General features: G+C 39.7%; 1 long non-coding RNA gene across 1 annotated transcript in view; it reads right to left on the bottom strand.

Moving 5' to 3' along the window:
• LOC116531354 overlaps positions 1-16,177 on the bottom strand; it is a 29,317-nt gene extending 13,140 nt beyond the window's left edge. The window contains exon 1 of the long non-coding RNA XR_004260383.1: positions 14,266-16,177. This is a non-coding gene — a long non-coding RNA (uncharacterized LOC116531354). The remainder of the gene's footprint in view (positions 1-14,265) is intronic.
• Positions 16,178-16,637: the final 460 nt, after the last annotated feature.

Genomic DNA, 16,637 nt, shown 5'->3' with positions numbered 1-16,637 from the left:
ATGTAGGTGATGGGGAGGAAGGCAGCAAATCACACTGCCACGTGTGTTCCTATGCAACAATTTTGCATGTTCTTCACATGTACCCCAAAATGTAAAATGCAATAAAATAAATAAATGGGAAAAAAAAAAGTGGTTTGTTATTCCGAATTACATTTGCCAAAGTGTACTAGGGAAGAGACTTAATTTCCCACATCATTAGTAAGAGGATTGGGTCTTTTTGCCTGGATTTTATAGATGAGGTTAGGAAAGATGGAAAATGGCCCATGGGTCATCTTTCCTGCCTCTGCCCACAGCAGCCTGCCCTGCTCAGCTGTGACACTCAGTGATCACTAACAGTCACTCCAAGGTGACAAGAGAAAAACAATCTTTTCACATTAATCTCATTTCCCTGTGTGAGAGTTTCACTAGACTACATTAGGGAAATGCCATAGACACTGACTATGCAGTTCTAATACATCAGAAAACATCTTCAAGAAGTATATAGAGAAATGTAGCCTCGATAATTAAGTTACAGAGAAATTCCCTGGATTAATCAGTTGTAACCCAAATGTGCCAGTTAATGGATTAACATCAACCTATGGGGACATCTCTAGTGACACATCAAAGAATTCTTCTCCACCATATTTTGCAATGAACTGGATAGAAACACCTTCAGATCTCACCTCAAATGTTACCATTTCCTTTGAGATTTTTTTCTCTAGCCACCCTATCTAAAAAAAAGTTTTTTAAGTCCTTTCCCCTCTTCTTATCTCTCTCCTCTGCTTCGTTTTTCTCCTCGGCACTTGGCATTACTGAATTTACCATACACATCTGTCTTTGTTTCATGTCTGTCTTTCACACTTGAATGAAAGCTCCAGGAGAACAGGGATTTCTTCCTGTGGTGTTCACCCATGTATGCCCAGATCTTAGAATGGTGCCTGGCATGTCAAAGGGCACTCAGTAAATAGTCACCAAATGAATCAATGGATGGCAATAACATGCTTGCTGAATGTGAAGATAGAAAAACCCAGGCAGGTGGGGGAAAATATTACATGGCAAAGCCAACAACCAAAATTATCCTGATAGGTGAGAATGATAGTCCGAAGCCAGCAAGATGGAATTTAACAGGCTATGTAAATCAATCCCACACTTAGATTTCAGAAAAACAATTGCACAAGAATAAGATGGGAACGATAATGTGGCTAAATAATAGCACGTGTAGAAATGACAGGGTCTCGGATGCCTGCCAGCTCAGTCTGAGTCAAAAATAAAACCAGCCTGTCAAAAAAGTGTGATCTTTGCTGTCATCACTAATTAAAATAATCATAGTTTTCAGTAAAAAAAAAATGTGCTCACATGCATTCCTGCACTTGAACTCACATCTTTTCATAGATATGGACAATATGCATGTAATCAAGTCTAGTCACTGTAGCCTGGTTTGTAAGATGAGAGTCCACAAACTGTCCATCAATAAAGAGGGGACTGGTGAAATAAATGAAGGAAAGCAAACATGGCCTTCAAATAAGGAGGAGCCAGGTGTGGTGGCTCAGGCCTGTAATCTCAGTATTGTAGGAGGCCGAGGTGGGAGGATCTCTTGAGCCCAGGAGTTCAAGACCAGCCTGGGCAACATGGTAAAATCCCATCTCTACAAAAAATACAAAATATAAAATATATGCATGGTGATGAGCGCCTGTAGTCCCAGCTACTCAGGAAGCTGAAGTGGTAGAATCATTTGAGCACACGTAGGCCGAGACTGCAGTGAGCCGTGACTGTGCTACTGTACTCCAGACTGAGCAACAGAGTGAAACTCCATCTCAAAAAAACAAGAAGGAGGAAATTATTAATGCATTGATTCACAGTAGTCACTAAGGTAAATAGGTGGCGGAGACAGAGATTTAACAAAAAGAAAACAAATGTCCAGCTTTATTTAGATTTCATTTGGAGCCTTGCTACCCAGGGTGACCCTTGACCCTTAGTGTAGGCAGGCTGAAGGCTTCTTAGAAGTTCAGAGTGGCAGGACCCATCTAAGACCTAATGAAACAGAATTTGCATGTTAATAAGATTCCTAAATGATGCCTATGCTGATTAACATTTAAAAAGTAATTTTACGTTATTGTGGTAAACTAGCATTAGATACAATTTAGCACTTGAACGATTTTTACACACACAATTCAGTGGCCTTAAGTTCATTCACAATGGAGCTCAGTATCACCACCGTCTCGCTCCAGAACTTACACAGATTTTATTGTTGGTTTTGAACTACTTGGGTGAACAAATTTGTAACACTTTTTAAAACATATTTGTTCTTAAAGGCACATCTCTTATCTATTGCGTCATTCATTCATTTAATGTATACCCTTTGAGAGTTTGTGCTAATCCAGATATCATTCTGGGCACAGAAGGCTACAATGATAACTAGAAAGACATGAAGCGTACAGCCTAGTGAGTTGGCTGAAACAATTTATTTGTCTTTTTTTCCATCTTCATCGAGGTAGGTATAATGACAAATAAAACTGGTATGACCATTATGAAAAAGAGTATAGAGGTTTCTCAAAACATTAAAAATAGAAGTATCACATGATCCAGCAATCCCACTAACCAAAATAACTGAAATCAGTATGTTGAAGACACAGCTACACTCCTGTGTTTATTGCAGCACTATTCACAGTAGCCAAGATATGGAATCAGCCTGTGTCTATCAACAAATAAATGGATAAAGAAAATGTGATACATATATACACAAAGGAACACTATTCAGCCTTTAAGAAGATGAAAATTCTGTCATTTGTGACAACATGGACGAACCTGGAAGACATTATGCTTAGGAAAATCATTCAAAGACAGATACTGTATGATCTCACTTATATATATTTTTTTCCATGTACTTTTTTAAAATTTATTTTATTGCATTTTAGGTTTTGGGGTACATGTGAAGAACATGCAAGATTGTTGCATAGGTACACACGTGGCAGTGTGATTTGCTGCCTTGCTCCCCATCACCTATATCTGGCATTTCTCCCATGCTATCTCTCCCCAACTCCCCATCCCCAACTGTCCCTCCCCTATTTCCCCCCAACAGACCCAAGTGTGTAGTGCTCCCCTCCCTGTGTCCATGTGTTCTCATTGTTCAACACCTTATATTAAAAGTCGAACCCATAGAACCAGAGAGTAGAATGGTGGTTACCAGGGACAGTGAGGTAGAGAGATTGGGGAGATGAAGTCAGAGGGGACAAACTTGCAATTATAAGTTCTGCAGCTCTATTGTACAGCGTGGTGACTATAATTAATAATAATGAACTGTATGCCTGAAAGCTGCTAAGAGTCCATCTTAACTGTTCTCACCACAAGAGAAACAAAAATGGTAACTATATGAGGTGATGGATGTGTTAACTAATTTGATCATGGTAATCATTTCACAGCATATATGTATGTCAAATCATGCCTTAATATTGAAATGCTGCCATGGAGAATGAATTTAACCCAGCCTGCCTCATGCTGTCCCCACCCTTCCCTCAAGCCTCACTTCTTGTAGCCCTCCCTCTTGTACTAGAAACCAGGGAACTTGTAACATTCTCAACAGCTCTGAGTCCAGGCCCAAAAGGTTCTCCAGGATCTCAGGGAACACTGGGTTTTGCAGGATCCTCCTCCGTGATTCACTCAGAAGTGTCCACCGCTAAGCTGACACCAAATGTCAGCTGATTTTGCCCCGCCAAACTGCTCACTGCAGGGATTTCTGCAAGTGTGAGTCATTTGCTCTTCTTTGGTTACCCTGCTTAGGTCAGGACGCAGTCAATCCCTGCTGTCTGCGGGTAATTTTCAGTAGCTACCACCTGAGTGTCCAGCCCAGCTGGCACAATGCCAGTCTCAGGTGTGCATGTTCCTCCAAGGCCAAAGGTAATAATGAAACCAGCCCAGGAATTCTTTCCAAGTTCAAGGTCACTGTTGTATCACAGTGTGACATGGGTAAGATCTTGCCTTTGGATGGCACAGTATGGACTTTGGGTGGCATTTTGCTCATGTTTTACTGGCCAGAAGGATGAAGTTCACATTTTTGCTGGGGGTCTTAGAGGTCACACTAATTTGGCACCATTCTACATGGTCTGCGGCTGAATGATTGAGAAGTCCCCATTCTGCCCACACTTGCTGCAGCTTCACACACTATGTGCTACTCAGCATCACTTTGCCTCCTTAATACTTCAAGATGTATTTTTAAGTAACAAAATTTAAAACATTAGATGTAGAATGGCATCTCAGAATAGTACCTTTGCACAGTGGGAGGGCACCCACTATATCATAGGCACCCAAGTGTGTGTGTTACCATATGTACAGAGCAGCCCTTGAGCGTACACATGCAGGTAGCCTGACTGACTCCAGGGCTGTGGTAATGGGGACAGCGGTGCCAAGGGGACATGCCATCACTGCCTCTGGTCATTTTGAAGTTTTCACCATGTGCAAGTATTAACTTTTCTAAAAATTAAATCTGAATTATGAATACATTTAAAATGGATTTTCTACCTTAACAAATATAATGTTACACTTTACTTAACCAATATGCAGTGCCAGTACTAAAGAAGTGACTTCCCTATTTTTTTTACCATGTAGTATTCAAGACTTTCTCATGTGTAGAATGTTCAAATTGAGCATCACACTTCCAAAAAAGTATATTTGATATTTATATAATAAAGTGACTTTCTTGTCTTTCCTTCTTCCTTAAAACAAGAAGAAAGCCAAGGGAGCTCTCATCTCTAGGTTAAAATTATTTCTTTGCAATCTGTTAGCATGTCAAGTCATTCTCTGTAAGTCATTCATTTCTGTGCATTGCTTTGCAATGCCACATCCTCTATTCATATAAGATCCCATACCAGCAAATGACACACAAATTCAGGAGAATGTTCCAAGTATAAATCCAGATAGTAAAAGCATATGTTAGCCACAAAATTTGTTTATTCATGTTTTTACAACTTCAGTAATAGAAATAGGTGGGTGATTTCCAGTTTCCAGCCCACTATGTAGGGAGCTTGGAAGCGATCACTTCTATCCTCACAGCAAGAAAAGAGTTAAACAAAATCAACAATTCTTAGATCCATCAGAGAACTGCAGTCCCAGTGCAAACTGCTGCCCACCAAAATGGAGACACAGATAGCCAAATACAGAGATTCCCACTGTTCTGGAGCAGAGGTCCAGGAAAGAAAGCAGCTTCAGGAACCAGCACCAGCACCTTTTACCCAGCACATCATGCCTGGCTTTAAACAAGGGGTTATGAGCTATATTAAAACTCTAAAAACACAGAAGGAAGAGAGCAAGCATCAGAACCAGACTTGGATATTGCAAAGATATTGGAATTATAAGACAAGGAATTCAAAATACTGTAATTAATATGCTAAGGGTTCTAATGAAAAAAGTAGGCAATATTGAAGAAAGAATGGGTAATGTAAGCATAGAGATTAAAATTTTGAGAAGGATTCCAAAGAACATGCTGGACATCAAAGATACTATAACTGAAATGAATGCCTTTGATGTGCTCATCAATAAACTACATGGCCAAGGAAAGAATCAGTGAACTTGAAGACATGTCAGTAGAAAAATTCCACAACTGAAATGCAAAGATCAAAAAGAAAATGAAAAGATAGGCCAGGCACAGTGGCTCACACCTGTAATCCCAGCACTTAGGGAGGCTGAGTCAGGTGGGTCACAAAGTCAGGAGATTGAGACCATCCTGGCCAACATGGTGAAACCTCGTCCTACTAAAACTACAAAAATCAGTCAGATGTGGTGGCATGCACCTGTAGTCCCAGCTACTTGAGAGACTGAGGCAAGAGAATCACCTGAACCCAAGAGGTGGAGGTTTCAGTGAGCCGATATCATGCCACTGTACTCCAGCCTGGTGACAGAGCGAGACCCCCATCGCAAAAAAAAGAAAGAAAGAAAGGAAATCAAAGATAGAACAGAATACCAAGAACTGTGGGATCATTACAAAAGCTGCAACATGCATAGTAAGAATATGCAAAAGAGACAGAAGAGAGAAAGCAAGAGAAGAGACACTTGAAAGAAAAATGACTGACAATGCTTCAAATTTAATGACAGACACAAAACTACACAGCCAAGAAGCTCAGAGAACGCCAAGCTGGGTAAATACCAAAAACTGTGCAATTAGGTATATCCTGGTTAAGCAGAAGAAAATCATAAACAAAGAGAAAAATACTGAAAGGAGAAAGACAGAAACACTTTATCAACAGAGGAGCAAGGATACAAATTACATAGGACTTCTCTTCAGAAACTATGGAAGCAAGGAGGGTGAAGTGAAATATTTAAAGTGTTGACAGAAAAACAACAATAACAACACACTAGAATTCTGTACCCTGCACAATTGTTCTTCAAAAGTAAAAGAACATAAAGACTTTCTTAGAAAAATAAAAATTAATTTATCTCCAGTAGACTTGCCTTGCAATAAATGTTAAAAAGAAGTTCTGTGGAGAAAAAGAAAATGATACAGGGCATAAAATCATAAAGAAAGGAAGAACATTAGAGAAGAAATAAGGGAAGGTCAGTTTTTAAAACTTACCTTAGGTTTCACTTTGTTGCCCATGCTGAAGTGCAGTGACACAATCTCAAGGCTCACTGCAACCTCAACCCCCAGGCTCAAGCAATCCTCTCACCTCGGACTTCTCAGTAGCGGAGACTACAGGTACATACCACCATGACTGGGTAATTTTGTCTATTTTTTGTAAAAATAGGGTCTTACTATGTTGCCTAGTCTGGACTCAAACTCCTGAGCTCAAGGGATTCTCCTGTCTCAGCCTCTCAAACTGCTGGAATTACAGGCATGAGTCACTGTGCCCAGGCTAATTTTTATCATTCTTAATTGATTTAAAAGATAATAGTTGGCTAAAAAATAATAGCAAAAAGGCATTCTGTGATTATAGCTTATGACAAAGTGAAATGAATGATAGCAATGTTTTACAAAATGGGAGAGAATAATTGGGAATACTCTAAGGTACTTGCACTACCCATCAAGTAGTATAGCGTTACTCAAGGATGCCTTGGAATAATGGTACCTATATTTTGTAAACTCAGGGAAACCACTAAAAAAGTGAATAAGTGACATGCTAAGAAAATAGGAAAAAACAGAATCATATAAAATGATCAGTCAAAATCAGAGATGACAGAAAAAAGAGTGAAAGGCAAAAAAGAAAGAAAGAATAAACAAGGGCAACAAATAGAAAGCAGTAACAAATGTGGTGGATATTAATCCAGCTATGTCGGTAATCATTTTAATTGTCAGTGATCTAAATGAGCCAATTAAAAGAGAGAGATTGTCAAGACCCAACTATATGTCATCTATAAGAAGCCTAATTTAAATCTAAAGACACAGATGGATTAAAAGTGAAGGGATGGAGAAAGATATTCCACACTAACACTAATCAGAAGAAAACTGGCGTAGCTAGGTTAATTTTAGCAAAAACAGACTTCAGTACAAGGGAAATTATCAGGGATAAAGTGGGACATTCCATAATGATAAATGGATCAATTCTCCAAGAAGACATAACAATCTTTAATGTGTATACACTAACCACATAGTATCAAAATACATGAAACCCAAAGTGACAGATCTGCAAGAATAAATAGAGAAATCTACTATTATAGTTGCAGGTGTCAACACCCCTCTATCAGGAGTTCGAAGATTCAGCAGGCAGAAAATCAGCATTGGATTGATAGTGATGAACAGCATTATCAATCAAATAGACAGAATTGACATTTATAGAATACTTCATTAAATAACAACAGAGAACATATTCTTCTCAATTTCACATGGAGAATTCATCAAGAAGGACCACGTTCTTGGCTATATAACACACCATAGCACATTAAAAAGAATAGAAAAAATACAAAATCTGCTCTCAGACCACAATGTGATTAATCTAGAAATCAGTAACAGAAAGAGAAATGAAAGCCTAAAATCATATGATTAAATCATAAATGAAGAAAAAGCATTTGACAAAATCCAACAACCATTCATGATTTAAACTCTTAGCAAACTAGAAATAGAGGAAAATTTCCTCAACTTGATCAAAAAATTCACACACACAGAAAAATCTATAGATAAAGCCATGCTTAATAGAGGAAAACCAGTTGTTTTCCCACTAAGATCAGGAAAAAGTCAAGAATGACCACTCTTACCATCCTTATTCAGCATCATAATGGAAGTTCTAGCTATGCAATAAGACCAGAAAAGGAAATAAAAATTATGCAGATTGAGAGAGAGAAAATAAAACTGTCTTTGTTCGCAAACGGCATAATTGTCTATGCAGAAAGTCCCAAAGAACCGACAAAATACAACTGCAACTAATAAACAGTTATAGCAAGGTTGCAGGATGCAAGGTTCATACACAAAAATCAATTGCTTTCCTGTATACCAGTAAGAAATTACTGAAATTAAAAACACCATGCCATTTACATTAGCACCCCCAAAAATGAAATACTTAGGTATAAATCCAACAAAAGAGGTACAAGATCCATATGAGGAAAGCTATAAAACTCTGATAGAAGAAATTAAAACAGACCTAAATAAAGGAGAGACATTCCATGTACATGGATAGGTAGACTCAATATTGTTAAGGTGTTGGTTCTTTCAAACTTGATCTATAGGTTTAGTACAATCCCAAACAATATTTTTGCAAGACTTTTTATGGATATAGACAAATTGATTCTAAAATTTGAAGATTGACCCATTCACACAAATTTATTTGTCTGTTCATCTTTCAGTGAACACTTGTGTAACTTCCTCTGAAAGATGGATAGACAAACAAAATGTGGTCTATGCACACGATGGAATATTATTCAGCATGAAAAAGGAAGCATTCTGGCACTTGCTACAACATGGATAAACCTTGAAAACATTATGCTAACTGAAATTAGCCAGTCACACAAGCACAAATACTGTATGATTCCACTTATATGAGGTACCTAGAATAGGCAATTGATAGCAACAGGAAGTAGAATGAGTATCACCAGAAACTGGGAGAGGAGGAAATTAGGAGTTGTTTAATGGGTACAGAGTTTCACTTTTGCAAGATGAAAAAGTTCTGGAGATAGCTGGTAGTGATGGCTGCAAAACACTGTGAATGTACCCGCACTATTGAACCATACCATTAAAAAATGGTTAATATGGAGCTGGAAGTCATGGCATATGCCTGTAATCCCAGAACTGTGGGAGGATGAAAGGGAAGGATCACTGAAAGCCAGGAGTTCAAGACCAACCTAAGCAACATAGTGAGATGCCTCCATCTCTACCAAAAAAAAAAAAAAATAGCTGAGTATGGTGGCACATGCCTCTAGCTCCAGCTACAAGGAAGACTACGACAGGAGGATTACTTAAGCCCAGGAGGTTGAGGCTGCAGTGAACCATGATCACTCCACTACACTCCAGCCTGGGTGACAGAGCAAGACCCTGTCTCTCAAAAAAAAAAAAAAAAAAAAAAAAAAAGTTAATATGGCAACTTTTATGTTATGTGTATCAAACCACAAATTTTTCTGAAAAAAAATTTCAAAAATTAATAAGAGAATAAGTAGGTATTTGACAAAAACTGACAGTATAGTTACTTCTGGGGAGAAAGACTGAGGACCAGAACCAGAGAGATTTTTCACACGTTTAACTCAGCATTTTTTAACCATATGCATTTCTCAATTTTTCAGTTTAAAAGTGTAAGGGGCTTGCCAACAACCCCCCCACCCCCACCCACATCCCTGTCAAACAGAAGGGGTAGTTAAGAGCCAGATAGGGGCTTTTGTTTTCATACACACGTGTCAATCTTTAAACAGAGAACCTGTATTTAGGGCTTAATTCTCTTATTTGCTTCACTATAAGTGCAACTTTCTCAAAATTTAGGAAAGCCACTTATTCATAGGAACCCAAATGTTCAGTCTTTGGCACATGAAAAGAATAAAGCTTATCTGTCCATGGTATTGTTCCTGTTGTGTTTTTGGTTAGTAGTGATAGAGTTTTGCAAATTCATTTCTGCCCTGTCCACCGGGCTTGTGTCCAATATCTAGATAGATAGATAGATAGATAGATAGATAGATAGATAGATAGATAGACAGATCAATCGATTTCCAGTAATAACCGGATAACCCTAGGGTCCTGGTGCTACTGCAGTCTTTTACACATAAGGAAACTGGTACATAGGAGGGTAAATAACTTTCCTGAGGCCTCGATACATTCAGGTACAATTTTGCAGCCACTCTGCTACGAATCCAATGCCTGTGTGTTAAACCATCACACTGGGCTGCCTCCAGCAGCTTTTCAGGGCAGGGATGACATGAAGCCTATTGCCACGAAACCCGCAAGGAGAGTTGGACCAAAAGCCTTCCAGCTTGCTCCCTGTTGTGTCCCACAAATCACACAGCATCTGGCAGTAAGTCCCTGAAAGGCTTAGTGAATTAGCCAGACTTGCCATAACTAAGAGCTATTTACCTAAGCGTGCAAGTAAGTGGATGACTCCAGAGGAACTGAGTGTACAAACCCCTCTGACATCCTGAGTAACTAAGAAAGGACTGCTGGAAACCATCCACGGCACATCTGCCTGTCTTTTTCACCTCATCTCCTTGCACTCTGTAACAGGACATACTAACGAGGGCAAGATTTGTCTAATCCAACTGTGTCTCTGTAAGGTGTGCTCTTAACTTCTCACCAGTGGTGAGTCATTACTAATCGCCAATCCCCACATGAAGCCAAGATGTCCCTTCAAGGGGTAGCTAAGTACTTTAGCAAAGGCTGTCAACTTACCATGTTTGACAAAAGTAACCTAAGTGGAAGGACACACTTATCACTGCCTTTTTCCCTTGACCCACAGAAGGGTCCAAAGTGGAAACCTCTTCCAGAACATAAAGGCTGCAATTAATGCCACCCACCCACAGCTTATAAATAACACAGCGCAACCACCTAGTGTTCTGAGGCAAGGATGAACACACACAGTTGTGCGCACATGCAGCTTCGCATCTAACCACCTCCCGCCTCTGTCCCTCCATCAACCAGGTGCCTGATGTCTTCAGTGACTCTTAAAATTCTCAAAGCAGGAAGTTAAACATGCCAGACACATCAGCAGCAGCACCACATGGAGCCAAGCATTTGCTAAAGTAACAGCTTATAATCAAGGTGTTTTTATAAATTATTATTACCGATGGCAGATTACTCGGCATGATTATCCGGTTTTCACTTAGGTCTTTTCTCTGATGGAGCAGTACTGAGACTGACTTTCCTAAACACACGTGCTCACTACTGTTCATGGAGTTCTGTTCTGATTTTTCTAGGAATATAGGTTTACTCATCATGCCCATTAAGTTATGAAATACCGGTGCTCCTGTCCTTCCACTGCCAATTGCAAGATATCCTCGCCTTTTCTCAGTTCTTCACACACACACACACACACACACACACACACACACACACACACGTCTAGAAATAGATATATCTATATCTGTTATCTATATATCTATAGATACAGATATATCCAGATAGAGAGATAGAGACAGATCATAAATTCAGAATAACAAATACATCATTTGTCTGTTATCTGCACCTTGTTATTTTTGGCCTCTAGACCACTAGTTCTCAAAATCTGGCTTGAATTCCTATCACTGGGAGGGCTTGTAGAGGCACACTGTGGGCCCCACCCCAGAGATTCTGAGTCAGTAGGTCTAGAGTGAAGCCTGAAAACTTGAATTTCCAACAAGTTCCTGAGTGATGCAAATGAGGCTGGTCCAGAACTCACACTTTGAGAACCACTGCCTGACAGGAATCGCTTCAAAACCCATCAAGAGGGATGATGATTTTTGAACAGCAGAGAGAATTAAAAGACACTGAAGAAAATTCAAAACTATGCAGGAAGAACAGGGACTTAAACAGTAAGAATTAGAAAATACTGAAGTCACTAAGAGAGAAGGGCTTTGTGGTGAACCTTCAAAATCATCATCAAGCTGGTAGAGCGGAGGACTGTAGGCGCACACCCCAAATCATCATCACCATCATCATCGCTGGAGCTCTCTGCACGCTGAGCTTTGGGTGTGCATCTGCCAACTTCTGCTTGACTTGAATATGTGACGCTTCATGTATTTATAAATAAGCTGGGCAACGCTTTGCTTCTTCTGAACCTCATGCCCCTTTCTTGGTCCTTGTTGCTCCTCCAAGTTCACTCCTTTGTCTCACGCTTGCATCTCTAGCCACCAAAAGTCTGAGCACAAGGATGGGGTCTTCCTTTGCCCACACTGAAGCCTGCTCTCAATAAATCTGTGAGATTTCAAGATTGACTCATTCACACAAAGGTGTAAAATGGCTAAGAGTTTTCAATATGTGACTCCTCTTAAGAAAAATCGATTTGAAATGTATTGTTTTCTCATGTAATTATAAATGTGTAAATTTTACAGATGTTTCTGGAGGATGTTTAAAATTGGCACAGATGTAGAAAAGCTGAAGCATGTGGCTGTCCTGTCCACAGATTCCCCCAAACCCTGAGGCAGTCCTGCTCGTAAGGCATGTGTCATGGAGTTGCCTTTCCCCACTTTATAAACGTGATTGCTGTCATGAGAGAGGGAGCACCTGGAACCACAAATAAAAGTGGGCCCCTCTCCCCTCTGCTAGGACTGCATGAGGCAAACAAAGGGCTTCCAGTCTGGCCATGCCTTCAGGGACCCACCAAATTCTTCCAAAGGACAGTCTGCAGTAGTGACATGCTCACAATCCTCTGAGTGACCACAGGCCTGAGACCACATCCAAGTATATTTGCACCTGTACTGCAGCCTTCACATAGGTGATGCTGCCCATGCATTCTTCCAGGCAGGGCTGGATCTTCACTCATGTGGGCCTGTGGACATGAGCGGTCTTTACTCGTGCCTTGTCAGTGATTGTACTGTGCCCACCATGCCCCACAGCCCGCAACGCGTCTGTGCCTTCTCACAACATCACAACAGTATCAGAGAGGAGGGATGAGATCCAGGCAACATGATAAAAGCATCATTGTCCTGAATATAGCACCATTTGCTTTAATCAAAAGGAAGAGGGTAGGTGAGCTTGGGCAAAAAACAGATTAAGAAAGAGTGACAAGAAAAGCAACATGCAAGAGTAATAGCCCAGAACGCCCAAACAAAAGTGCCAGGCCACACATCTGCCCCGGAGCTTGGGAGTGGGTACCCCTGTGTGTATCACGCTCCCACACACACCTGCTAAGGATGAAGCTTTAGAGACAGCCATGCAGTCCAGAAGTGTTACTACTCTTATTAACTGTCTAGGCAATCAGGGAAGCAGAGAGTGTCCAAGAGGCTGACCGAAGACCACGAGCCAGGCACAGCAGAACCCCCGTGTCTGTGCTAAGACTGCCGTAGGGCCCTCCAGGACCTCTCCCCGAACCTCCAGGTCACTCAGCACAGGAAGGACCCTAGCATAACAACAGCAAGGCATGAGTCAGACGGCTTTGGGCTTCTCACGCCTTCACTCAAGAGTAACGAGCATCTCTTTAAAGTCTTGGTTGACTAAAGATTTTAGAGTGGCCACTTGAGGCTGAATACACAGGACAATAGAATGTCTCTTAAGATTCCAAAAGGACCTCCACAGCACAGCGCCGAGCCTGCCCGCAAAGCCCTCCCTGCCCTTTCATCACATCATGAAGGCTTGTGCTTGGCAGGAAGCAATGGCTGCAGCAGGCCCTGCCAATTGTTTCAGCCATCACCGCTTTATCATAAGCACAGCTGCATGTTTTGGCATCCACTGAACAAGTCATCTCTCTTGAGTCTAAAAATAATCCCAGCAAACATGGAGAGCCAGTGCAACATTTAATTTTTTAAACTAGGAAGTAGTTTGGTTCACAAGAAAAAGAATACAAATGTATCTATGCTGTGACTATGAAACCCCATTTATATGGCAGTAGAAAGCCAAGAGAAAAGAGAAAAAGTTAAATGTAAAATTCTTTAGGATTGTAGAATAATGGATGATTTTGTCCCCCATAAATATTTCTTAAGATCTCACCTTCAAAAATAACAAATGTAACACACGCTCATCACAATCTCTGAAACTATGCAAATAAAGAAAAAGCTAATAAGCTTTTCCACATACCCTCTCCCCATTTATTCCCAAAATCTCACTACAACCAACTTGACACCCCAGCATTTGCCTTATACGCCTGTCCCCTTACTCAAAGGAAAATACAGACACATAGGAGCTTTCAGTTGTTATAACTTCAGGAAAATTGAAGAAAGATGGATAGACAGAGACATAGATACCCACATATCTGTGCTCACCCTCTCTCTTTCTCTTTAATTTTTCTCATTTAAAACATTGTCACACTCCTCCAGGTCAAGAGGAAAACTCATTCTTCTGAATAGTTTCACAGTATTCCACGGTATGAATGTTCTTGTTGTCAGGCTGTTTTCAGGTTTTCACTGTAAAAAAACAACGCAGATATCACTGTGAATGGCAGTAATAACCTCCAAAAATTTTCCCCTTCATACAAGCAATAAATACATTGGCAAAACTGTCATAATCATTCTTTCCTGACCTCTAGAAATTAACCAAGGCTTGCATTAATCCAGGGATCCTCTGCTCATGAAAAATGGCTAAATCTAGGCAAGAACAGAGGGTTTTGTGACATTTTTAATTGCCTTATTCCCATCCCCTCCTCTCTTGTTCCTTGGTAGCCTTAAAAACCAACAGCCAGCAATCACAGTGAAAACCAGAAGCCTGAAACCACTGAAGGACAAATAAAGGGATTGAACTCCTTGAAAGCCCTATTCTCAGAGAACTGTCATTTTGCAACCTGTCAGGTGGGTCTTTGAAATATCCCACTCCCAAGGCTTGTCTTTATTTGACTGACTCAAATAAAATACAAACAGTGCAAATGGCCTTTTCTAGGATGAAGGGGAGGCACTTCTAGAAAACACATCAGTAGCAATTGTTACACATTATGGCTGCCTGAAGCAGTGGCTAACAGGTGGAATGAGGCTAACTAAAAAATGTAAAGTAAAAGCTGAGTAATGAGATGTCCACATAAGCCTGACATATTTCTGGCCTAGAAGGCCACATATATGTGTAAGGCTACGTGCATGTCCAGGGCTATGGGCATTCTCAGAAAAGACCTGAGAGGTTCCCAAGTTCTTGCCTCTGGCTGACCTTGAGGCTCTGTGCAAGCAGCAATTGATGGCTAAGGTAGACACAACAACCATACCACTGACCATTAAAGGCAGGCCTCAATACACATAGAGCCCCTTATTGGTTCCAAATATTTGGAAACTTATTGGTTCCAGATATTTAAGGAATCTGCCATTCAATCATTAGCCAACCTCCACACTTAACTGAGCAGAGATTTCAGCAGTTACACGTGACAAATAATCTAGGCTGACAAAATTAGTTCTGAAAAGCCGCTAAACAAACAACAAAAAACCTTGGATGGAGAGGGGGAGAAAAGTTGATTCATACGGCTGCCACATTACATTATTTAAAATGTCCAGGTCTTAAGAAAAAAAACTATACTACATGTAAAGAAACAATAAGTTATGGCCCAAACACAGGAAAAAAAAAAGCAATCAAAAGAAACTATACTTGAGGAAGCCCAGACATTATACTTACCAGAGAAAGACTTGAATCATCAATTTTAAATATCTCTAAAAAACTAAGGGCAAATATATCTTAAAAAGAAAAGTCTGAAAATGATATCTTACCAAATACAGAATATCAATAAAAATATAGAAATCATTTTTTTAAAAACAGTAAATAGCAATTCTGGAATACAAAAATTATAAAAACTGAAATGAAGATTCACTGGAGGAGCCTAACAGCAGATTTGAGTAGCCTGAATTAAAAATTAAGATTCTGAAATATAGATTAATAGAGGTGATCCAGTGTGAGGAACAGAAAAGAAAAAGAATGACAAAAAATGAACAGATTCTCAGAGACCGTTAGGATTCCATGAGGCATATAAACACATGCATAACAGGAGTCCAAAATGGAGACAAGAGGAAGGGATGAAAAGCATATTTGACAAAATAATGACCAAAATATCTGCAAATGTGATGCAAAACATTAATCTACACATCCAAGAAACTAAGCCAACTCCAAGGAAAATAAACGCAAAGAAAGTGAGACCAAGACGCATCACAAACAAAGTGTCAAAAGACAAAGACCAAGAGAACATCTTAAAAACAGCAAGAAAGAAGCAACTCATCATATACATTAACTCCTCAAGAACATTAACAGCTGATTTCTCATCAAAAATGATGGCAGCCATAAAGCAATAGAATGACACATTCAAAATGAGGAAAGGAAAAGACTGTTACCCAAGAATTCTACATCCAGCAAAATTGTTATTCAGAAATAAAGGAGATATTAAGATAAACAAAAACTGACAGAATCTATAGCTAGCAGACCTGCCCTACAACAAAAATTACAAGGAGTCCTTTGGGCTAAAATAAAAAGACATAGTAACTCAAAGGAGATAGTAACTCAAATCTACATAAAAAAATAAAAGTACTAGTAAAGCTCAATACATAGGGAATTATAAAAGAGAGTATAATTGTATATTTTGTTTGTAACTCTCTCTTTTTGCCTACCTAATTTAAAATGCACTCCATAAAGTAATAGTCATAAATCTGTGCTGATGGACATACAATGTACAGAG

This window comes from Sapajus apella, unplaced genomic scaffold (genome assembly GCF_009761245.1).
Source record: "Sapajus apella isolate SASKATOON/1434 unplaced genomic scaffold, GSC_monkey_1.0 scaffold70, whole genome shotgun sequence".
Taxonomy (NCBI): Eukaryota; Metazoa; Chordata; class Mammalia; order Primates; family Cebidae; genus Sapajus; species Sapajus apella.
Note: the sequence above shows the minus strand (reverse complement) of the source record. Positions and strands in the feature narration are given on the sequence as shown.